The 25,802-nt window shown below is 45.6% G+C and overlaps 1 protein-coding gene across 5 annotated transcripts in view; it reads right to left on the bottom strand.

Moving 5' to 3' along the window:
* FRMD6 (FERM domain containing 6) overlaps nt 1–25,802 on the bottom strand; it is a 285,594-nt gene that overhangs the window by 134,537 nt on the left and 125,255 nt on the right. For all 5 annotated transcript variants that reach the window (XM_070242932.1, XM_070242984.1, XM_070242973.1 and 2 more), the window contains one exon: nt 3,246–3,308. The gene's annotated coding sequence lies outside the window, so the exon portion shown is untranslated. The remainder of the gene's footprint in view (nt 1–3,245; nt 3,309–25,802) is intronic.

Genomic DNA, 25,802 nt, shown 5'->3' with positions numbered 1-25,802 from the left:
TTGACCCTTAAATGGTGATTCTTTGGTTCTTTTATGAGAATGATGGTCTTGGCAAGTGGTCACCTGCCCTCCACTTTGCCTCCTGTGAGGTGAGGGGGCCACACTCCTGTATTTAAAAGCATGGGTATAAAGAAATACAAGACATGGGGGGCTGGCCCGGCGGCATAGTGGTTAATTTCACACGCTTCACTTTGGCGGCCCAGGGTTCGTGGGTTCAGATCCCAGGTGTGGACCTCCACACGGCTCATCACGCCACACTGTGGCAGTGTCCCACATACAACATAGAGGAAGATTGGCCACAGATGTGAGTTCAGGGCCAACCTTCCTCACCAAAGAAAAAGAAAAAAATACAAGACATAGGACTGTGTCCATCACCATAACTTGAATACAAAGACCAGTGTGAGGCTGGCTTGGCAGGAGCATCCTGGGAGTTCAGCATGTCAGCAGAAGTTCGCTGATACAGTTCATGCTAATGGACAGTCGGGGCTAAGGCTTCCCTGAGACCTGACTTCTCACCATACTCACTTTCTTGTGAAGTTCTTGAGGTGAGCAGCAAGTGGCCGAGGGAGGAGCTACCCTGGCTATCTGTTTTCCCTCGGGACGTTCCCTCTGCTCTCTGCACGTTCCTTTCCCTCCTGTCTCCCTCCTCCTTCTCCCTCGGCTCAGTCCTAAGGGGATAAAAGGCACAGAAGGGCATTGGCCTGAACTAATTCTGAGGGGTCGTCCCCTCAGCATCACAACAGGGTCGCCTCCTTGGCCTGGAACACCTGCTTTCCTCCCCCTCGGTGACCAGTGTGGGCCCCAGCAAAGGCATGTGGCAGCACTGAGGAACCCACAGCCCCTCTCTGTGCCCCCAGTCTATCCTGTCCTCAGAACCATTCAGGACAACTGAGTCTTCCTCAGAAATGATAAAGGAAAACGACCTCACTTGCACATCCCGCTGCTTCCATAGTAAAAGTGGGCCACGTCTCGGCAGAGCCCCTTCTCTTAGATGATCATTTTTTGTTGGGAGGTGGGTTGGCTATGGAAGGATCATATAAAATTATCTAAGAACATGAAGAAAACTGGCCTTCTCTCTCTTCAAAAATTTACTATTAAATCTCGAAGGGGCCTGTGGGCCTTCGACTCCTCAAGTGTTAAGCTCAGTGGGCAGGAAGTAAAGCTCTGAAATGGGCCGCTTAGAGGCATTTGCATTCCAAATCCAGCTACACTCTTCTCAACAACCACAGGCATTTGTTTTCAGTGTCTTTACAAAGTAAACAATTCAACAAAGGACCTGGGAACTTGTGTTTCTGACCAGCAAAATAAGCACAGATTGCAGATGTTTCTCATTTTTCTGTGCCACTAACTCAAACAGAAATTTCTTGTTAATCAGACACTTATTTAATCCTAAAGTTTTGCATACCTCCTTTCCAAGCGTCTCCTTTCCTACGCTGCGTCCCTTCTCACCGGAGCCACCCATGCGGTAATCTGTCATATGTGGACCTGTGCCTTTCCAGCATATTCTCTGTGAGAAATATTTACACTTACGCTAAACGAGATTCCAAAATCATATATGGCTTTTGCCTGTTTGTATTAGCGCTTATACGGAAGGTTGGGGAAACGTCCTCTTCCGAATCTTTAACAATTGGACACCTGCTCTGCTTTGTGAGCTGGACAGAGGCCAGGGAGGCAGCCACCTTTCGAGGTCCTCAGATCCTGACCTTCCCACGCTGCCCGTGGGCCATCCAGCTGGCCTTCTGGGTTCTGCGCTGAGGGCTGGGGGCTGTGCTCTCTTAGCCCTACAGACGGCTACAGACGATGGATTTCCACACATTATCATGTATGTTATCACGTCTCTGATTCCACCTGGCCCCTTTCTGGAGGGCCAGGCCCAGGAACTAGGAGGGGAGAGAACAGGGAACTGACAGCAACAACAAATCTTGATGGAAAATACAATGTAGTCATGGTGAAATCACACAGGGGAGACGGCCGATCTCTTCTCTATTGTGCTTGTTTTTCACAGGGTGAGGTCTGATGTGACATTTTTAAATTTATGATTCTCCTAATAAAATTACCCTTAATCATGGCTAATATTTACTGAGCCAGGTGCTTCTGGATTATCTTCATTATTTCTTTCAACAATACCAACAAGTAGACTCCATTATCTCCATTTTACAAATAGGGAAACTGAGTCTTAGAGACTCTGATACCTACTTGCTCAAGAAATACACCTGCTATGGCAAATAAATGAGGTATACCTTCACAGATGACAGTACCTTAAGCAAACGCACTTTGGGGGCAGTATTTAGCAATCATTTCAGGATGACAACATCCTCATATATATTCTTTTTAGGTTTAGCAGGTAATTCATAGGTCTTCCCAGGGTCACACCAAATCCAGGATGTTTGTAGGTGAAATGGCCGCTGGGTAGCTATCTAGGCTGGCTACCAGAATTCAAGATCTTGGCTATTCCAGAGACCTCAAACATAAACACTACAAGAGAACAACAGCTCCTTTTGGACAACACTACCTTTCGCAAATGACTTCAGAGGTGACAATTCAACATTTCCAGCCCACATAACAATATTAATCTCACTTGTACCGAGAGCGTCCTGTGGATATTCAGCGTAAAAGGCAACTATTCTACAAGCTGGGCACCTTTTATAAGTGTGTCTTCTGTGACGACAGAAGCTTTCCTTCTCAAAGCTAAAAAGGGATTTAGACCAGCTAATGAGTTGACAACTTCTACTCAATACCTAGTTTTGATGGAGTCTCCTATTAGATAGCACTCAAGTTGTCATAAAGACAGTGTGTTTGTAATGAAGTATGACCCTGTGAAGCAAATTTTAGCTTGCTTGATGAGGAATGGACAGTCCTCCAGGAAGGATGAAAGGCAGTGGAGAAAAGAAAGGAAGAAGAGACATCAAACTCAGTGCATCAAACTCCGTCCGTCCAGACGAGACATTTTCTATTCCTCTGGTCCACGAAGCCCGTCTAAAGCAGTGGTTCTCACACTGTGTATGCATCAGAATCACCTGAGGGTTTGCAAAGGCACAAGAGAGGCCTGAGAATCCGCCTGTCTAACAAGTTCCCAGGCGGCGCTGACGCTGGCGCTGTGGGGACTACACTTGCAGAACCACTGCTCTAAGATCACTGGACCTTTCCCAGTTTACGTTCTAGATATTTGCCCACTGCTCACAGCACCTTTGGCTTTTCCAAACTTTTGAAACAAGGTTTACAGGTTCACATCTAGTATTTCTTACCTGATGAAATTTGGTGACTTTCCAACCAGAAGCAGCTTCAGGAGAAAAAAATGGATGTGAAGGCTGTTGAGAGAAAGATAAGAGGCAATCAGGAAAGGAAATATAAATTACTCTATCATCATAGTTAACATTAACTTTCAGACAGAGTAAACACTATTATCCCAAGGATATATGAGTTGTATTTCCCATATCACTTTCTATTAGCAACTTAAACAACTTTGCAGATGAAGATGCAACTGGATCAACACTGAGAAGTGAATAAGGAAATTTCATGATTTAGCAAAAAATTCTACTGAATAGAAGGTGACAATAATATCAGAGAAACAACTAAATATTCCAAGCAATGTAAATTCATGTTTATCTCAACCCAAATATTCTTTGCCTAAGTTAAGGAACTATTTTTAGTAACCAAAGCATTAAAAAATTTTTTGCATTCCAAAGTCTGCTTCCTAATGCGATGATGTGGTCTGTTTATTTGATGACTTATTTCTTCTGTTGGATTACCAAATAACATGGGGAAATTATGAGAACTGTAAGTAAGTATCTGAGAGGCACATAGGTGTGGAGTTTGTGAGCACAAGGAAGATGGAGACAGGACTTTTCCAGCAAAACCCCTTCTGAGTATTTTATCAGTATTTCCCAGCACAGAAGAGAATTCTGTGTCAATTCACGCCAGAGCTGGTCCCTTCACCTTGGCCTTGGGATTCCCCATCACACCCAGCTCAGTGGACTTCGGGACCCGTAGAGGGAACTGTTTCTATCCTTCTTCACTTTCAAGTGGTGCTGGCCAATTCAAATGAGACGCTAGGCCCACTCCAGACACACTCATGGGCAGCCTGGCACACAGGCCCAGCTGTCCTGACTTTGTAGCCTGCTCCCGGCAGCATGAAGTAACCGCAAACACTTGCTTGTGGTATCTGCCATCTCTTGGCCACCCCTCCTCCCTTCCATACAGGGACAAAGAGAGTGGCCAGTCACTTCTGGAGCTTCCACGCTGGCTCCACTTCTCCCCACAACGCACCCATTTCTGGCCTAAGGCTGATTATAGCGCATGCTTCTGCCGCTCCAGATCACTCTAAGATAGCCCGGAGAGTGGATTTGTGAATGTGGAATGTGAGCCTAGGTTACCATTCTCTCAATGCCTGAATCCCAGGAGGTTTTCTGCACACGAGAGCTGACTCAGGAAACGTCCCATTCTCAGTCAAGAGCTGTAAAGGACCACGCCACCTCCCCTGGACTGTGCATCCCACAGTATTTTCATTCTAGAAAAGACATAGTGAACTCATAGCTGTCTTGCCAGTGCTTTCTTCTTCAAAACTGATGCAGGTCAGTGCTCCCCAGCTGAGCAGGGCAGAATGCCCACAGACTTGAACTGGTCGGCTTGCCTAGGCCTAGAAATTCAGGAACTTCCAGATGCTAAACTCATTTCTAGTATAACTATGTACTTGTGTGTCAGCAAAGGCTATTCTGTTTCCTTTACTGAAAAAAATATCAACTGCAAACATTTATTGAACTTTGAGGTTGGCATAGATGAAGTAATAGATATGATTTCGCCCTGGAATTGTTTCCAGTGAAGTCTGAATATAAACCTGCACGTGTGAAGTAATTAGAAATCACAAAAGACAGGACAGAGTTAGCATGAGCTTTGCAGCACAGACGCGTGACGTCAGCACTGTGGACAGCTGTCGGAAAGCAGCGACTAAGGTGAAGATGAAAGATGCATGATTTGTATAAAAAGGTAGGTGGTCTTTCACTCTGCTTCGTCTAGGAAACAAACGCACTAGTTTACACAATTTAATACCACTCACATATCGCTCTAGGGATCTAGAAGCCGCAAAATGGCCAGCAGTGGGTCAAAGAAGGCTGTACTTGACATCGCTTGCAATGTTTTTTTTTTTAAAGATTTTATTTTTTCCTTTTTCTCCCCAAAGTCCCCCGTACGTAGTTGCATATTCTTCGTTGTGGGTCCTTCTAGTTGTGGCATGTGGGACGCTGCCTCAGTGTGGCCTGATGAGCAGTGCCGTGTCCGCGCCCAGGATTCGAACGAATGAAACACTGGGCCGCCTGCAGCGGAGTGCGTGAACTTAACCACTCGGCCACGGGGCCAGCCCCCGCTTGCAATGTTTTAAAACAAATTTGAATTTGTTGCCAACATTAACAAGTGGCACGATTTTACATTAAAATCCCAGTGTGGGGGCACCAGCTGTCCAGGCTCAGCCGCCCAAGGAAGCCCTCTCGCTCCTCCCCCCGACCAGCTTTGCCCCTGTCGTCAGGACCTGGCCCCGGTGGGCATCTGAGCTGTGACCCTGCTGTGCACTGTCAGGCCCCCGCACAGGGGGCTGCGACCAATGCCCGCCCCAGCCAGTTCAATCAGGCTAGGGGCCCTGCCCTCACAGCCCCACTTCTGCAAGGTAAACAACGTACATACAGCGGGAGACTTCGTAAAACACTGCTCTCGGTCCACAGAGGAAAACGTCACGGACGACACATGCAGCAAGTTGAGCTTTGACCTGTAAGCGCACTGTGACCGTGACTCACAGTGGACATCCTCGTGGGGTTACCAGGCGATGTGTGCATACAAGGACAGGTGCCATCAACGCCTTTAGTTCACTTAATCAAGACCCATGTGAAGCCAATTTTATGCACAAAAATTTGGGTTGATATAGCAGGTAAGTTGAGGTTGCTCATTCTATTTTTCAGAAAATTTTCTGATTTTACAGAGAATTTTATTTAAACAGAATTGTTCTTATACACTTGAAATACAGTCCAGTTTGCCTGTTAAGTAGCCCTGTGTGTCCCACAAAGAAGGCTTGTCTGTCTGAGCCCCTGCTGAGGACAGGCAGCCGCTCCCCGTGTGCTGAGGAAACCAAGGAGTGTCCGAATGATCCAGCGAGCAGCCCGTGTCAGATCTGGAACCAGCGGCCGCTTGGATCGGAACCGTTGCTCGTTTGTTCATCTGGCTGCCCCAACCATATTTATTTATCTGTTCCAGTGGGCCTTGTCTCGGCAACCAGCTCTGTGAACCTGGGCTGACCCATTACCTCTCCTGGTTCTGGTTCCTCAAATGAGGGGGTCACGTTAGACTGTCTCTAAGATTCCTAAGGACAGGGTGCGCCAAGTTTTCAGACAGTGCTGGAAGAGAGGGAGCCCAGTTTGTTCTGACTGGGGATTGAGCTGCAGTCCTTGACTTCAGAAGTCTCGTCCGGCCTGATGAGTGTCACGCCAGGTACACAGCTGATAGTCAGCTCGCAGCCACAGGCAGACTGAGTCCAGTGTCCCTTCTGGCTGGCTCTGCAGTCCACTAGGGCCCCAGGGCGTCCTGGCTGTCAAACGCCTCATCACCGCAGCTCACGATCCACTAAGAAGTCGTCATGCTCCTGTTACCTCTGACCACCTCTTGCTGACTTAGGGATGCGATCTCACCCTGTCTGTTTGGGGCCAACTTGTAAGACTCCTTCACATGGAAACATTGTAGAAAACATTACATGAGATATTTGAGTTGCTCACTGTTTTAAGAAAAGGAAAGGAAATTCTGTGCTTTTTATTTTTTTTTTTCTTTTCAGGTATACCTTGTCTTAGCACAGAGGGCGATTCTATTGTAAAATAATGTTGGGGGAAGAGCATGAAAAGAGAGGACTCTTCACTGAAGGGGTGTTGGGGACAGGGGCTGCTGCTGTAAGTGCACCAGCCCGTCAGGCAGAGTGCAGCAGCCCCTGGAAGGCCCTGGGGACCTGCGGGCAGTGCTGCCCCACCTGGCCCCACAGATCTTTTTTTTTTTTTTTTTTTTTTAAAAAAGACTGGATGCTTATGTAGAATAAGTATATATATTCAAAACATAAATAAATCCTCCAAATTCCCACCACCCCAAGAGTTATATAGTTAACATTTTGATGTATATACTTCCGGCAAACATACACATGTATATCGTGTAGAATACGATGTGTGAACTCCCAGCAAACGTAAACGTGTGTATTGTGTAGAATACGATGTGTGTACCTCCCACAAACCTAAGCGTGCGTATCCTGTAGAATATGATGTATGCACTTCCAGCTAACATAATCGTGCATATCGTGTAGAATATGATGTATCTGTGAGATTTTCATTTGTAAAATCCAGATAATTATTTAGAATACTTTAAACTCAGAACTTACGAAAACTGTAAAATCCACATATGATTGCTTCACAGCAGCAGCTGTTATAACTTAGGAATGAGTGAATTTCAGACCTACTGGACCACAAGCAAATTCAACCAATCAGAACTCAATCATGTGTCCATCATTCGAGGATCATCCATAATTGCTTGTTCACACAGGTGACCAGAACTCAGGAGCTGAACCTTAGCAGTAACTGAGGTCAACTAAAAAGCTGATTTTTCCCTGGCTATTGTCTAAATGTAAGCTAACATTTTGCTTATTAAGAAAAGAGGTCTATTATAAAAGAGAATGACTCAGAGAAACCAGCCATGCTGCTCACAGCAATGGAAAGGGCCTCGTGCCACCTCCTCCTGAGGCCTGGCGCCTGGGAGCTGCAGCTGTCCCCAGCCTCCTATGCCGTCGTGGGCGGCAGGGCCAGGTTCTCGGGCCCTTCCTGCCACGGCCATGTCTGGTTCTCCACGACTCAAACAAAACAAGGATGACCATCCCAGCACCATCATCAAAAAACCTGTCCATTTCTGAAGACAGAAAACAAGAAGAGTTGTTTCTTTCTGAACATTTAAAAATAAACGCAGGCTGCCTTCGAGCAGGAAGCCTATGGGAGTGTACCGCACACCACACCGTCCACTCTTGAACCCGAGGGCTAACCTGGAATGTGCCAGCAGCATCGCGAAACTGAGCACAACTCAGCAGGGCTGCCCCAGTGGGGTACGGTGGTATTTGGCAAGTTTACAAGGAGCGGAACAACTTCCGGTGAAGTCATTTCAGTTTGGGGAAAACGTGTAACATGGCCATTTAATTTGCATTGTTCTGAAAGTTGTCAGACTTGTCCTGTGAGGCATTAGAGTCAAGAACTTTCATCTTCCTCGGCCCCACCTCCTGCCCATGTGCCGAGCAGAACAAAGGTAGGAGGCCCCACGGCAGTGCCAAGGAGCCAAGTCGAGGTTGGGTGTGGAATGAATGATGGCATTTGAATTATAAAAGCTTCCACGGAAGCTTTCACTCAGGACTTTTATTGACTTTACAAACAGAAATGAATCCAAGCCGGGTAGCACACGATCGGAAGTGACAAGAATAGGTCTGCCATTGTTCCTCCTATGAAAGATAATTTCCCTGCGTGTTTTATTCTCTACGGATACATACATGGGGGCGCACACACGTTTTTTCCTATATTCTTAATTTGGAAACTATCACACACGTTGATAAACTTGTTTCTGTAAGAGACATGGTACCCAACTTCAGCAAATACAACCCCTTCCCGTGAGCGAGGTGGCTGTGCAACTGGCAGGTGGACTGACTGTTTAAGCGTGTGCTTCCCTTGTGCTGAGGGAGGCTGCTGCCCTGGGGCCTCAGAAAGCGACTTGACCCCTCCTTCTGAGGCTGCTGTCCTGCTCCTCGGGGGAGAGCTGTTAACTGTCTCCTCTAGACCACCCCTTATTCCAAGCTGCTGCACTGCCTAACCCTCCTCAGAGTTGGCTTTGGTCAGCTCTTTCTTGGACCCTGAGCTCCATGCTCAAAACAGAGGCCGCTGAATCTCCCTGGGCCCCTACAGGTCACTCCTTTTTACCTCCTCTCTTCTCAAAGAGCCCCATTTCTTTATAGTCTCTTTATTTAAAAACCAAAGAAAGAGATTTTGTCTAAAACAAAGTTATACAGGTTTCTTCCCAAATTCCTTATTGTAGAGAGGAAACAGGAGCTGACACAGGCTGAAATCACGGAGCTCCTCCAAGAGCAAACACAATACGAACGCATTTTCTCTCGCTCGAACAAGGAGACTATCCAGGCCTAGGAATTTAAATGTTTAAAAGTGATGACAAATATGAGTACAGCACAGAGAGAGGCTCAAGGAAATGGAGTGTAAAACCTGGGCGCGGCCGAAGGATGCTGATGGAGGCGTAAGGCCCTGCTGTGGGTGTGCGCTAATCCTCATAACGCTGTAAACCGCCAGCAGAGCTCCCGTCTCGCGTCGTACACAGCTGCATTCCCAAGAAGAGGCGTTTCACAACCAAAGTTTAACATTTGGTTATAAAACAATTGTTTTCAAGAGGCGAAGTCTGTTAGAACCTAGAAAGCTTAAAACATGCAATTCTAAGTTATTTTGTAGGAATTCTGAAAACGGAGCTGTTTTTAAACATCTCTAAGCATATAGTTATAAAACCTTCATCCCTGTGAACAAACTTGGCCTTTTCCTAGCTTGATCATTTTAAGCATTTCAGTCGTCACCGGTCTGGTCACAGACCTTCTCAGACGCCTCCTCTGTCTTCACTGTCCTTATCGTCACCGAGACACTCATTTAACCAAAGTTGTATGAACCCCTGTAGTTTTCCTTTTCCACTATGGCTCTTGTTCGTGACAGTTCTGATTTTTATCAACGACGTGATTTTAAAGCACTCATAACCCTTCTCTGACGCATGGAAAGGTGGGATCTTTGACTCCTCCCCTTGCGTCTGGGCTGTAAGCAATAATTCCCTTACTGTGGAACACACGCTGGATGAGGCTGCGTCAGAAAAGGCCGTGTGGCTTCCTCCTGGCTCTCCCAGGACACTGGCTCTTGGAGGAGCTGGCCGCCATGTAAGCAGGCTGGCTATCCTGAGACCATCGTGCCGGAATGGCTGCTTGGCACTTTAGTCAGCAGCCTGCTGAGCTCAATGAGCAGCTGCGTCAACGACTAGACGTGTCAGAAGGAAGCCTCAGGGTCACGTCAGCCGCCAGGTCACCCCAGTCCTCGAGCCTGCCCACCTGAGGTCCCAAACATGTGGGCAGAGACACGCTGTCCTTGCTGCGTCCTGTCTGAGCTCCCGACCCGTGGAGTCCCAGAGGATAATAAATGGTCATTTTATGCCACTGAGTTTTTGGGTGGCTTGTTATGCAGCAATAGTAACCAGAACAACCCAAGGTCACTATAACGCAAATTGCGTTTCTTAATTAATCCTCTGTGTTTAACTCAACTCAGGCTATAAGATCTTGTGCTGGAGGAAAGCCTGCACTGACTCAAGTCGTCTCAGTAACGTCTTCCCAGCCCGTTACGATTTATATGCACTGCACAGACACTGCACTTGGGTTGGGGAGAGAGAGTAGGGAGAGGATGGCTAGGAGGTTCTTTGTAAGAGGTAAAATGGAGAAGCTTTGTCTAAGCTAACGCTTCAGGGTCTCATGCAGTCACCACGAACCATCAACCTGCACTCCTGCTTTCTCTGAACTAGTCTGGCTCCAGGATTTTCATGAAACTGGGTCTCCAGGGTGCACATACTCGGGCCAGATGACGATCTCAGGGTGCCGTGTGGCCTGAACAACGCTCCTGCCACCTTGCACTCTCTGGCTCCTGGCACCGCACGGCTGACTCCTGGACACAGATGTATTGTCCACCTGGCTGAGTCCTCGATCGAATCCCTGACTTATCTCCACTAGTCCCCACATCCAAGCAATCTCTGCTTAATACTTACATTCTGACAAGAAAGCACAATATCCATTTTTAGATGATGGACCCTGTGTACATGGGGATGGGGCAGGGTAGCAATGTGGAAGTGTGTGATGGACACGTACTTTGCAGTGGGTCTATGCTTCTCAAATTATCATTTCTCAACTCAGCTTGAAATTGAAGGAGCAGCTGGTGCCAGACTTGGGCCCCAGAAGGCTGATGAAACAGACCCAAGTGGGAATCTTTGATTTTGGCCATTTTAGAAAATGGTTTAACGTCAGGACCTTTCTACAAGATCAGATTTCCTAAGAAAGATGAATTCAATGTACTACGAATTTTTTTTCAATTGGGATAAGGCTAAAAACGAGTCTATGCTGGGGGACCAGCCTGGTGGCATAGTGGTTAAGTTTCGTGCACTCTGCTTCATCGGCCCAGGGTTCACAGGTTTGCATCCCAGGCATGGACCTAGCACTGCTTGTCAAGCCACTCTGAGGCAGTGTCCCACATAAAGCAGAGGAAGATGGGCACAGATGTTGGCTCAGTGACAATCTTACTCAAGCAAAAAGAGGAGTGTTGGCAACAGATGTTAGCTCAGGGCCAACCTTCCTCACACACACAAAACATGAGTCTATGCAGGTTTCTTCCTTTTTCTTTTCAATGAATCATGATACTGAAAAGCTCAATTAAAATAGCCTGGAAGGATCATAGGCGTCATTCAGAAGCCTGTGACCTTCATTTTCAATGAATAAAGTTGGCACATCCGTTAACGTGGGAAGCTCCCCTCCTGGGAAGTGACTGCTCTTTAGAGCAGGACTATTTTTCTGAAGCTCATCAGGTCAACATTAGGTTGAAGTCATTAAAAAACCACTCGAACCTATTGTCAAATTCAACATAATCTTTCTTTATAAGCCTATGCTATTTGCGCATAGCGCTGTTACTTAAACACTTGACTCACAGCTTCAGCCACTTGTTCCTGCCCTCTTAGCACTGGTGGTTTACAACACATTCCAGTGCTGGGCCACAGCAGGCTCCAGCTCTAAGAAGGTCCCTTCCAGGGCCGAAGGGATCGTCAAAAGGAACTGCCTGCTTGTACTCAATTTCATAGTCTAGCCCTCAATGATTAAACATACACAGGGTTAGGATGAGAGGCCACAGGAGAAAGACCACATTGATAGCCTGAGAGATCAGTGCTGCTGTTCATATAAGGGAATCACCGTCACAGTAATTTCTTCCCGCTGTAGTCACACATGGACAGCTAGACTCATCCACATCCTCCTGACACCCTGGGAAGGTGGCTGGGGTCAATGGCTCTTGCAGAGGGACTCCACCTCAAAAGAGGCATCTAGATTCAGAGGGCAGATGTCCTAACTCAGAATTTAGCTCAATCTTCCCCCAAACTGTGACATTTCCAAGTGGGACCACAAGTTGCTAACCCATAGTCTTCTGATGGTGGGGCGAGGGGCTTAAGAACATGGTCTTCACAGAGGTCAACAATCCAAGATTAATTTCATTCAATAAACTTTGCTTTTAAAGTGTAAACATCAGATTACTTTCTCCTTAATACTAAGATAATGGATTGGGATCATTTATTAAGGAGGGACCTAGAGTAATGTTGGATTTTGGAGAAATCCATGGAGGACAGGTCAGAACAGGATATGCAAGGATGCCCTTTGGGAGGACCCTGGATGCCTGTATGGACCATGCAAAAGAGTGGATTCCTCAGAGACAACCTGCATTCAGCTGCCACATCCACCCATGAGGACTGAGAACTCTCTGCCATGTGGCTCCTGAACCGCTGACACCTGCCCACACAATTAGGCCACATGACACTGCTGACTGCCACAACCCCATGCACAGTGCAGCCTGCTGTATAAATGTACAGGACACTGCTGACTACTATGACCCCATGCACGGTGCAGCCTGCTGTATGAATGTACAGGACACTGCTGACAACTATGACCCCATGCACGGTGCAGCCTGCTGTATAAATGTACAGGACACTGCTGACTACTATGACCCCATGCACAGTGCAGCCTGCTGTATACATGTACAGGACACTGCTGACTACTATGACCCCATGCACAGTGCAGCCTGCCGTATAAATGTACAGGACACTGCTGACAACTATGACCCCATGCACAGTGCAGCCTGCTCTGTGAATGTATAGGACACTGCTGACTACTATGACCCCATGCACGGTGCGGCCTGCTGTATAAATGTACAGGACACCACTGACTGCCACAACCCCATGCACAGTGCAGCCTGCTCTATGAATGTATAGGACACTGCTGACTGCTATGACCCCATGCATGGTGAAGGCTGCTGTATGAATGTATAGGACACTGCTGACTACTATGACCCCATGCATGGTGTAGCCTGCTGTATAAGTATACAGGACACTGATACAAGAGATTTTAAGAGTTTCTTATCAGAGAATACCTAGACAAGTGCAGAATTAAACTCAGTTCCATGTTGGGTTATGCCTATTTCATGTAATAAGTGAGTCTGTGCTTTCTCCCACCTAGATGGGAATATAGAAGACCATGATGCAAAATGCAGATGAGCCCGTATTTATTCCCTGATAAAGGTATTGCAGATCGCTAGTGTTCTCTATAATGGGAGATGCAAAGAGATTATAAAACATAGTTGTAAGATAGAAGAACTTCAAAATATAAAGAAAAAAGACCCGCAGAAATATCACAAAGGGGAGAGTAAGGAAACATAGGAAATTACTATTACAATGTAGAGACTGCAGACAAGCCTGGAATGGCTTTATAAGTCATCTAGTTCTTTCTACCTACGAACATGCATGTGCTTAAACTCCCTTCCTTAAAACTTCCAGAAAAGGTATTTCCAACACTTTGTGTAACCCATTTACACATGCAGGCTCAGGAAGGTGGTCAAGCAGATGGCAGGGTTATATGTGCAGAAAAAAAATGGTTGCTTCTTTATTCTTGATCAGAGAAACATTAATGGAAAGAGAAAATGGTCAGAGGAGGGTACTCAAGGGACTGAAATTGGAGGATCTACAGAGAAGAAAGTTCCAGACGAAGTGGATGCACGGCACAGAGGCAGGGGAAGGCTAGTGGAGGAGATGACAGCTGGTGACGTAAACTCTGGAAAGCCTGAGAATCAATCACCAGGGAGCTTGCTTTTCTTAACAAACGCAAGCAGTTGGAACCCACCACCAAATGGTTCTGATGGACTAGGCGGGGCTGGGGCCCCGGAGTCTGCACAAGAACATGCAACCAGATGATTCTGCTGCAGCCGGTCCAAGGACCACACTGAGAGATGCTGAGAAAGAGCCCTGTGGAAGTGTTGCAGAAGAAGGCAAACATCATGACTAAACGGAAAGAGACACAGGGAATAACTAACATTTTCTCAATTGGTTTACAGGTCTGATTTCTCTTCTGAGTGAGAGTTGGTGTATTCTCGAGGATCAGAGGGAAGGTACCAACCCAAATGAAGCTCTGCTTGCTGTGCCATGTTCACGTGCAACTTTCCCTTGTCTAGCAACTTCATTTATATAGAACACCGTTAAGCTAAGAAACGGAGCAAAAATTGCTTCAGAGTAGACAAAACCGACTTCAGCAAATCCACACACGTCTCATAAAATAACTCCCCAGCGCCTTGCTGCAAGCTTATTTATTTTAGTTTTAGAAATGTCTAAAAACTTAGCTATTGGGTTTCTTAGCTCACAGCAGTTAAAATCATAAAGTCTGGCAGGGAGAGGAGCAGTAGGGGGTCGAGCGTGGGGCAGTGACGCTGAAGGCACAGACACTGGCAGCAGAAAGTGGAGGCTGACATCCTGACGGTGACGAATACAAAAAGCAGACAGAAGCCCTCTTTTAGAGGAGAGACAAATTTTCTCAAGTGATTAATAACACCTAAGAGCTGCTGTATTACCGTATGTTATAACAATTGATATTCGCAATTGTGGTCTCTAAGTCAAAAAAATATAAAATAGTTAAATTATGTTTAGCAGATTTAGTTGAAAAAGGCATGGAATTGTGACATTTTTGTGACATATTTAAAATGGCTAAAATGTTTAGCTCTGAAGAGAGTTGGCTTTGGTTTCCACATTATATATTCAGTTATTCGTTTGTTACTTTCCTTACAGCAGGAAGGCATCGTGCCAAATGCCAGAAGGAAGTAATATGGTCCCTCAGAAAAGCAAAATGCAAGTGTCTGGGTTGAGAAGAATCTGGATGTGGATTCAGGAGCCACTTGTGCAGCGTCAGCTGAGGCTGTGTGAGCACGGTGGAGAGTGGAGAAAGAGGCAGAGTGGCCCAGGACGCAGCTGGGTGGTGACCTCACTGTCCCATGATAAATAAGGCGTCACTCTGTTACTTATAAGATGCATGTCTTTTTGCTGAGGAAGATGGGCCCTGAGCTAACATCTGTGCCAATCTTCCTCTATTTTATATGTGGGATGCCTGCCACAGCATGGCTTGATAAGTGGTGTGTAGGTCCGTGCCCGGGATCCAGGCCAGTGAACCCCTGGGCCACCGAAGTGGAGCATGTGAACTTAACTGCTGCACCACTGGGCCAGCCCAGGCAATCATTATTTTTTGAATGAATAACAGTTAGAACATAATATTTGGTTTAAATATGCTATGAACTATCTGAGTTGTATATTTATGAGGTGCATTAACTGCTATCGCTTGAAATTGTTAAATTTATCCTACTATCTAAATAGACACAATTAGTAGAACTCTTCCTTGGAGGTTAAATGCTCTCCAACATGAATCTGAAGACCACACATTCAGCTAGAAAGTCAAGGGAATAAGCTTTTGCCAGATGACAGCCGTCTGGTGGCCCTTGGGTAAACAGATGCCTAAGTTTTCACATCACTGCCCTTTTAACCCAAAAGCCACTTGAGAAATTTTGCACTGGAGAGAAGGGTCCACATTATGTGGACTATTAGTTTTAGTGTTTCCTAGTGCAGGCCAGGGTGCTACTTTTTTTAATAAATTTTTTTAGAGTAGTTTTAGATTTACAGAAAATTGTGAAAATAGTACAGAGAGTTCCCATTTGCCTTGTGCCCAGGTTCCCCTCTTATTAACATCTTACATTAGTATGGTGTATTTATCATAATTAATGAACCAATATTGTTACGTTATTATTAACTAATGTCCACATTTTATTCATATTTCTTTAGTTTTTACCTAATGTCCTTTTTCTCTTCCAAGATCCCACCCTGGACACCACGTTACATTTAGTCCTCATGTCTCCTTGGGCTTCTCTTGGCTGTGCAGTTTCTCAGACTTTCCTTGTTTTTAATGACCTTGACAGTTATATTGTAGAATGCCCCTTTGTTGGACTTCGTCTGATGTTTTTCTCACAATTAGGCTGTGGTTACGGGTTTGGGAAGAACACCACAGACGTGGTACCATTTTCATCACATCACATCAAGGATACACAGCGTCAACATGACATAACTATTGATGTTGATCTTGATCACTTGGTTGAGATAGTGTTGGAAAGGTTTCTCCACTGTAAAATTACCCTTTTCCCCCCTTTCCATACCGTATCTTTGGAAAGAAGTCACTATGCACAGCCCCCACTTAAGGAATAGGGCGTTAAGTTCCACCTCCTTGAAGCCAGAGTATCTACACACACTATATGGAATTTTTCAGCATAGGAAATTTCTTTCTTCTCATCTATTTATTTATTTATCCAATCATTTATTTATATCAGTATGGACTCATGCATATTTATTTTATATTTGGGGTTATAATCCAAATACCACTTTATTTAGTTTGTTGTTCTAATTGTTCCAGCTTTGGTCATTTGAAGCTCTTTCAAATGGCTCCTTTGTTCCTTTGACATACCCTAATCATTGCAAGTTTTTGTGTGGCTTTGTTTTGTTTATTTCAGCACTTCCTTACTTTTTGGCTCTACGGGATGCTCCAGGTTCATCCTGTATATTTTTACCCAAGTCCTAGAATCATCTATTTCTCCCATGACCCCTGGTTCTTTTATTAGAGAATGGTCTCAGAAACCAACATCTTACTAATAGAAACCTCAGCTCAAAATAGCTGAAATAATAAGAAAATTGGTAGCTAGTTCAGTGATCCAACAACATTATCAAAGATTCAAGATCTCCTGAACTTTCTGCCATGCTGTGGTGGCCCTTGTCCTTAGGCCAGACAGCCTCATGACCATATGATGCTTGACACAGGTCTAGGTGTCATGTCCAGAAAAAAGAGAGTCTGCTTCTTGCCTTTGGAGTATGAAAAAGCAATTTCTAGAGGCCCCCAGCAGACATCTCCTTATGTCTCACAGATCCAAATTGGGTCATATGTCCACCTCTAGATCAATCATTGGTAAATTAAATGGGATTATCGTAATTGATTTAGACCAAATCCAGTGTATCCTTGAGTGTCCCTGAGGGGTAGATATGGAATAAAACCAGGATTCTATTAGCAGGGAAGAGAGGGAAGATGACTGTTGGGTCGGCCACCAAAAATGTGTAATAGAGCAGGTAAGGCACTACTATATTCCCTTATGGTCCAGATTAAGTGGAGTTCCCTTGAGATATAGACACACATCTGTATCCTCAGAGTCACTCTACTTCTTAGCCTGTTTTACCTGGGGTCCTTGCGAGCAGAGCCTGAGAAACGCTGCCATGAAGGTGGTTTATTTGGGGATTAATCTCAGAAGCAGAAGCAAGGAGCTAGAAGAATGAAACAGGGAAGGAGAAAAGCCAGTAAAGGGATATATTATTGATTTGGCCACTGCTGCGGCAACTGATGCTATATCCTGCTGGAACACTTTGAGGAGCCTTATGAAAAACACCTTGGCACTGCCCGTCCACGGGATAAAAAGGGGAGGCATTAATTCATTAGCTTTAGTCTCCCGTTGATTAAAGGCAGCCCATGGCTGTTAACTTAACCCCTCTCCAGGCTGGATAATTGTGAGTTCTGAGCAGGTTCCCACACCTTAGCATCAGAGAAGCCCTGGAGCAAGAGCAAGAGGTAGCCATGGGGTGAGGAGGGCACTCTCGAAGCCGGCCAAAGGCCATCTGGAACTTGTTGCTGCAGCAGTGCTTGGATGAGAGGCAGGGCTGAGAGGATGCGAAAAAGAGATGCAAGAGAAGTGTCCGATGTGCAGCATTTATCCTGATTGTAATTGCTCACCGTCTGTGGGCTATTTAATGCGAGTCTCCCCCATCAGAACGTAAGCTCCATGAGGACGGGAACTGCCTGGGTTACTCTTCTGTCCCTGTCACCAGCACAGTGCCTGGCACAGTGAAGGCATTCACTAAAGTGTAGTGAATGAATGGACAGGTGAAACAGACGTCACAAAAGGAAGAAAAAGTAATCCGATTGCCAGATCCATCATTTCAAAAAGAAAGTCTCCAATAATATAAAAATCAGCCAACCTCCCCCAGGCATGGTCCAAATCCTGTGGGACTCCCTGGCTCCAGAGGCTGGTGAGGGGTTGGTTGAGAAAGGGGTGAGGTCAGGAGGACCCAGTGCCTGGTTTGGAGGACGCCCCAGGGAGGGCGTCTCTGCTTGCCTCATCCAGGCAGGAGTCTGGGCGGTGCTGGAGGAGCCACAGGAGTTCTCACTCAGGTGTATCTGCTGTGGAGTAATCATAGCGTCTCCCGGGATATCCGGGAGGCCAGTTCCTGAGGCTCCCTCAGTCCTGCTGGGTCAGTCTAGTGCCGACTTGGCCCCGTCAAGGAGCATGGACTATGGTGCTTAGGTGGCCCCCTGATCTGACTTGAACCCCAGTAGTCTCAGAGAGCACGCCCACCCTCTCAGGACTGGGAGTGGAGGCAGAGGGACTCGATGCCCAGAGTGGCCATTCCAATCACTTGGGGGCACTTTTCTTGTGCCTCTTTTCTTAAAGTTGTGGATTTATGACCCTTTGTCCTTTGAAATTAAATTCAAAATTCCCGGGTAGTGACTGGGTCAACCTCTATTTTTCAATCAACTCTAATACATGTAGATGCTGATTAACAAAGATGACTAACTACCCATGTCCTTCACAAGACGTTTCAACCGTAAAAGAAAATGTCCTGGATTTCTTTCCCGTGTTGCTCAAGTGGCACATAACCTGCTGCTTGTGTCTTGAAGCAACCTGAGCTGAGAACCCGTCTCATTAAAGCCATGTCTCCAACCTTCAGAGTTAAGGGCATTTATAGGAAAGAGTATATTTTAATGAGCATCGTGCAAATGCTATTAAGGCTATTATCCTAAAATGACATTTCCCGTCATTTGGCTGAGATTTGTCTGTTTTTGACAAATCTGTCTCCTTTCCAAAATGCCGTATAGACTTTCAGCTCCAGTAGACCTCCAAGAGAAGGCAGATCTGGGTTTTTATAACTTAGTCCCAGGGATCTTTTTAGAAATGAGAAGAGCTTATTCACAATATATCAAGACATCTCTCTGATCCACTTGCCAATTCACCAAGCCAGGTCAAAACACTGGCAGTCTCCTCTGTTTGGACCGACATTACTAGAGTAACTGCCCAGCAGAGCTGACATCTCTGGACTCCTTCCATCCACTTATGACTTCCTGCAGGAGCCATGAGAACCCAGGGCTGGTTTATGAGGATGTCAGGTTGCGCCCGTGATGATGGCTGGCAGACACAGCCAGTCTGAGGCAGTCCTACCCCTGGCACTCAAGTATCTCAGGTCTTCCAGGTAATTTGAGCAGCTCCCTAGCCTGATCCAGAGGCTTCACATGCTCGGTTGGATATTGTTTGACTTGTCTGTGTTAAGTGTTCTGATCACACACAAATAATAAAAATTAAAATAAATAGTAAAAAGGGCAGGAGGAGATTTTTGGAGGTGATGGATATGTTTATGCCATGGATTGTGGTGATGGTTTCACAGATGTATTCTTATCTCCAAACTCATCAAGTTGCATCAAGCTGTACATGAAATATGTACAGCTTTTTGTACGTCAATCATACCTTAATAAAGTGGTTTTAAAAATAAATGTGAACCAAATGAGTTGCCACTATTTTAGAACCTGGAATCCCCCATAAATATGGACTTTTTTTGCAAGATCGGAAGAGCTGGCACCACTAGGCCTGATATTGCCAGGCAAATGGGGTTCGGCAGTGGCTGCCCTTGGGGAGGAGTGGGCACTCCAGCTTGGCAGAGTGACCACAGTGGGTTTCCATCTGTGTTCAGCCCGGTCCACTTCTCACAAAATTGCGCCCTGGCCTCAGGAGGCACTGGGTTTGTGCCTGTTGGCAGGGACCCAAGTGGACTTGCCACGCTTCTAACTGTTTGCCCCATCCCTGAAAACGCTGCGCTTGCAGTCCTCAAATTTCAAAGGCAAAATAGTTTCGAGATTTACAGTGCTGAGTTCGTCCAAACAGGATACCAATTCTAAATCTGTGTGCAGTTCTGGGATGAAAAGTCCACCAACTGACGTCAGTAAAGACCCGCCTTTACTGGTGGTCACTGTAGTAATGAATGAGGCTTTTTCTTTCATGCAAACTTCTCCTGACAATTTATCAACAAATTTTCCCCACTTACAGGAAATCCAACACAGAAAACTCAACATTTACACAGAAAATACCTTAGGATATGTTCACTCATCTATTCTATGTATGTTTATTGTGGCCTAAGCAATGTTATAAACACTAATTTTTTTAAACTATGATTTACTTTCAACAGCATGAGGTATAATCAAATGAAAAAGGCAGATCATAAAATGGTAAGTACACTAAGATCGTGCACATGTGTGTGGTTTCTGATAGTTTCTATGCAACAGTTAGTGACAAATGGAGCAAATATACACTTACATTCTCAAAATGTACTAATGGGGCCAGCCCCATGGCATTGGTTAAGTTCTCACACTCTGCTTTGGCAGCCTGGGTTTATGGGTTTGGATCCCAGGTGTGGACCTACTCCACTCATCAGCCACGCTGTGGTGGTGACTCCCACACAAAGCAGAGGAAGACTGGCACAGATGTTAGCTCAGGGCCAATCTTCCTCAGGAGAAAAAAAAGGTATTAATATTTATTTACTTGATATGTGTTAGCATATTTTATATTACGTGAATTTATTTATATAAAATGGATTTATTTGTGTATTAGACTATACCTTCACTTATGTGAAGATTTCAAAGGCTATTTGCCAAAATGCCAAATAATGGTTCTCTGTGTATGATAGAATATGACTGGTCTCTTTTTTTTTCATTTTATCTGTAATTAAAAATTTTTTTTCTTCTATGATGAACCTATATATGGCTGTAAGTTACTTTTAAAGAAAGTTATTTATAAAAATTATATTTGCTTCAAGAATGTCCAAAGTTCTGAAGTTTGGAGATGTGCCACACCAAGAATAAAGCCTCTGGCTCCACTATTTGTCTACAGGTCAGTCACCTGTGGCAAACGGGGCAAGATTTTTACTTGGGAGTCTGCAGGGCCCAACCTAGACACAGGTGCCGGGGTTAACCGGGATGCAGCAGTGGTCACGGCAGAAACTACTGGAGGTGTCAGAAGAAAGTCTACTTGGAGGATAGACCATGATTTCAGCCCATTGCAGCGAGGCACAAATGGAAGCCATCCAAAAGGACACGAGTCCAAGGAGGCCAGCGCCGGGAAATGGGGTGTGCCAAGCAGTGTGGGTGACACCGGGAACCTGCCGACTGGGAGAGAATTCAAAGCATCCATTGTGCACACTCGGTGTGCCAAGCACTCAGGAATGCAATATTATTATGCATCCCAGAGAGGAAACCGAGCCTCAGAGAGGCAAAGGAACCTGGCATTTGGGGAACACCGCCTGCCCACCTGCCCGCCAAGCATCGTACAACACGCCTTCAGAGACTTAATGAAAACTGGCTGAGGTCACACAGTGGGAAGCAGGAGAGCTGAACCTCAAGTCCAGGCTTTCCCATCTCACTCCACGCCCTGCTGCCACCTCCACATCAGGAAGCATCATTTAGATGCCCCTCTGACTGGGCGTCAGGGAGCATCTCCTGCTGAGCTGCTCTCCACGGGGCTGGTCCTGGCAACACCTTCCAGGGCACACACTTCCCTGAGGGCGGCATCCACACACAGCACAAACGCCATTTCGTCACGTACCAGAGAAGCGAGAGCCACCCACCACTATAGGATTTTGGCTCTAATTTCCAACAGTTTATTGAATCAAGTGAAATGAACCAATAATAAAAGGTCTTGCTTCCTGCTTCCGGAAGAAATGTCCCAGTGAACAGGCGGATCTAAGGTTGAGAAAGGGAGGACGCGGCTCACCCCTCTCCAAATGAGCTCCTTCACGCGTGCGGCTTTCATGGTCGGCAACACAGCGTGAGCATGGTGACGGTGGTGGCTCAGGTTGGTGCATGTGTGCTGGACGCGGGGAGTCAGTGCTTGAGGTGCGGACCCTGTCTCTAAAGCGTGTGTGCTCTAGCTGTGGAGATGGGGCCGCACCAGAAGACAAGAACAGAGGGTACAAATGCAGAGTGCCAGATGAGCTCAGGAATGGGAGGGCTTCCCTGGAAGGCACCTTCCACACCCCAAACCTGGCTCCATGGGCTAATGGAGGCCTCAAACTGTCCAATCAATGCCCGGAAAAGACTCTACTGGCCTGACATGTAATAACACACTGTGATCATGATATTAAGCAAGACTTTGCTAAGTAATAGCAAAGACTAAATTCCACTTTGATTTGACTTTGTGCATTCACTTTTTCTTTCCACTTTTTGGGTGGAAGGGGTACCATGCCCTTCATCTGTCCATCCATCCATCCTTCCACCAGCGCATCCATCCATCCATCCACCCATCTGTCTACCTCGAGTACGTCATACACTGAGCCAGGTGCTGGGAATCCAAAGACAAGGGAGGCATGGGCCCTGCCTTCAGAGCATGCTCTGCCAAGGGACAACATGGCATCCACTTCCTTCTAGGTCTGCTTGGCCATCATACCTGGAATATGAGTGCCTCCTAGACAGAGCGATAGCTCTTTCAATGGATTAAGTATCACAAGCATGCATTACATGGGTGGTTCTCAAACATTAATGTGAATGCAAATCACCTGGGATTCTTGTTAAACTGCAGTTCCAATTCTGGTCTCCAGTGGCCAGGTTCCACATTCTAATTAGCTCCCAGCTGATGCTGATGGTGCCCGTCCTCGGACCACATTTTGAAAGGCAAAGTTTTATAGTACACCAAGATGACACTGAAGTCTGGACTTTTGAATACTAGAAAGAGTCACTCTTTAAAACTCAAGGGTAAGTACACAAACACCAAATTCACTTTTCTTTTCCTGCCTCGGGAAGACACCTTTACAGAAGTGCTTTTGGCTTTAACTGGTATCTCTCCTATCTTCTCCCTACTTCCCCTTCTAAAAATGAAGAGTTCATTCCAAATTTTTTCTATTTCACAAGGTTTCTTCAATTCTCTCTCAAAAAGGGCAATCTTGGCTCCAGAAACCCACTGAGCTTCAGAAGCCCTTCAGAATAAGGAGAGGGGACCCCGCACCACTTCCCTAAGCCCACCAGGTTGTGTTAGGAATCCTTGTGGTGCAGACCCACAGAGCCACCTGCAACCAGTGCTGATGGCCACAGGGTGCCCTGTGGGTGATGAAGACGGAATTGCTAACCTTTACATAAAAAGGCCCAGAAAAAATGGGGACATACGCCAGCGATGTTTACACTACTTGTAGAGCTCAGCAATCACGAACATCTTGTTATTTTCTGGCAAGGCCTCTTATTAATTTTTCTGTATTTTTAGGTGTCACAGTTGCACAGTCTTCACGATCCTTTTGCAAATAATGGGAATTCCTTTCTTTCTAAGATTCAGAATCTTCGGGCATCATTCTTTCATAGAAGGAAAGAAATTGATAATGATCTCCACTGTTTGATGTTGGGCAGACATTTTATTTTTTAATAAAAGATTTCATGGCAACACCTCATTAACATTTCTGTGTATTTCAAAGTGAATATTATGTAACACCATTTAGAAATTCTGGATTGGTATGCAGCTTCTAGTTCAATTACAAAAGACCAAGATATTTTTTCAGGGCTACACAGAGTGCTAACATCCATCCAGTCTCAAAATCTTTGGAAAATATGGCCATCTTCCAAGATGCTTACAGATGCCCCTCTTTTTGGTAAAATAAATACTCTTCTTATATTTGGCATTTCCTTGGCACATCACAAGATTATTCAGCATGTCACAGTTACTGGTGAAGATAAAGGTGAGCATGACAATGATTAAAAACGAGTCACAGTAGGGTAGGACCCCACACGAGAGAAAGTTCGCAGTTAGAAAAATGGTTGGCTCAAACCCCTCCATCCTAATAAGTGCTACAGGGCTCTCAATATACATCGGCAGAAGACGCGTCTGGTTAGGGCACAGCAGGCTAGGACACGAATCATGGAAAGCCACTCCAAGCCTGTTACAGAATGTGCATATGATATAAACCAGAAAAGGCTGCATTTTAACCTCTGTGACTCATGCATTACAGCCTGTGGCTTCAAGAGAGCCTTAGGAATCAGGATGACATTGTGTTCAGGCCCAACGAACTTGTAACCAAGAGAAAAAGCAGCATCAACTTCCAGCACTGACCATGACGTACAGAGCATCAAAGTTGCCTTAGAATCACGGAACTTGTCGGTGGTGGGTCCTCTGGGGGTAAAGGGTTTTGTGCTTTTTGTTTCTGGTGTAAACACTTAAACTTCTCATAACGTTGGAGTTACAATGTACTTTCCCAGAAAGAAATTCTAAAGCAAATTGACACCCAAACGCTCTGGAGTTTCTACGTGCCAATAGGTTTGCTTCCATTACAGAACAACCAAAGTTTTTACCTCTCTCACTCTTCACGGTGTTACTGCTTCCCAAACCCCTAAGGTCAGTGTCCCGTGGGTCTCTGCATCTCAGTTAACAAGGAAGGCACCGAGAGCACACCAGGAAGATTCTCCTGTTATCTGAACTACCAGTTTGAAATCTGCCTGGCAGGCGGTGGTATAAAAGGTTTTTTTCCTAGCTTTTGCTTTTGAACACTCTTTTTACCTGGGTTTCTCAAAATCAGTTCCTTATAGAGATACAATCTCTACTTATGATTCTTTATGACCAAGAAGACATTATGTCTGCAAAGACTTCTGAAGTGCTCAGGCTGAAACCCAGCCCAAGAACGTTAAGGGAAAGTGGTGTGTTTATGTTCCACGTATGCACGCAGGTCGTCATCAATATCTGTTCAATTGGGATGAAGCCAATTTACACAGGACATCCGTCTCATCTTCTCAGTGTAACAGCACCCCAATGTTTTAAAGGGTGAATTATCTCCACCCCACTAGATACAGTCTGTTGGGGCTCTCAACTGGACTCAGCGTGTGACAGTTCAATCAGATGAACTTCAGGAGTTCTGCAGGAACTATAAGGAAAGCGACTTCTCTTTCCTGGTGGACATGATTTTGGAAAGACCTTTCCACACAGAGGTGGAGTTGGAGCTGCTGGGGCTGCCACGGGGAGGCTGGAATGGGGCTCCTACAGCAGAAGGCAGAGACCCTCCCACAACCCGCTGAGAGCCTGCAGCGAGCAGTGTTCCAAAGCAGACCTTTCCCTCGACACTCACTTCTGGGACCAAGAATTCACTTTTTGGCTTAAGATAATTTGGGTCAGGAATTCTATTATTTGTTACAGAAATCCAGAACTGTCAGATTTTTCTACCACATGTTTAAAATTGTACTTTATTTTGTCATTTGCTATATGCGTTGAAATTTCAAGGAGTTGTCTCAAGGAAGGAAAGCAGAGGGTGCATTTTGGAGTTAGATACAATCCCTGCTTCCATTTTCTCACAGCTTTCCTCCTTTCCTTTCTCTCTCATCAAACGTTCTGTCAGCGTTCAGATGCTAACAAGCACTGCAATGAACGCATTGGCCAGGTTTCCACTGCTTGTTTCCTGTGTCTGAGCAGACTCTTTGGTGTGCTGCTAGTGAAACTGTCAAAGCGGGACAAAAGAAAAGTACAGGATGTAGATGATCTATCAATCTGATAAGTAAACAATTGAGAGTT

The sequence above is a fragment of the Equus caballus genome, chromosome 1 (genome assembly GCF_041296265.1).
Source record: "Equus caballus isolate H_3958 breed thoroughbred chromosome 1, TB-T2T, whole genome shotgun sequence".
Lineage (NCBI taxonomy): Eukaryota > Metazoa > Chordata > Mammalia > Perissodactyla > Equidae > Equus > Equus caballus.
Note: the sequence above shows the minus strand (reverse complement) of the source record. Positions and strands in the feature narration are given on the sequence as shown.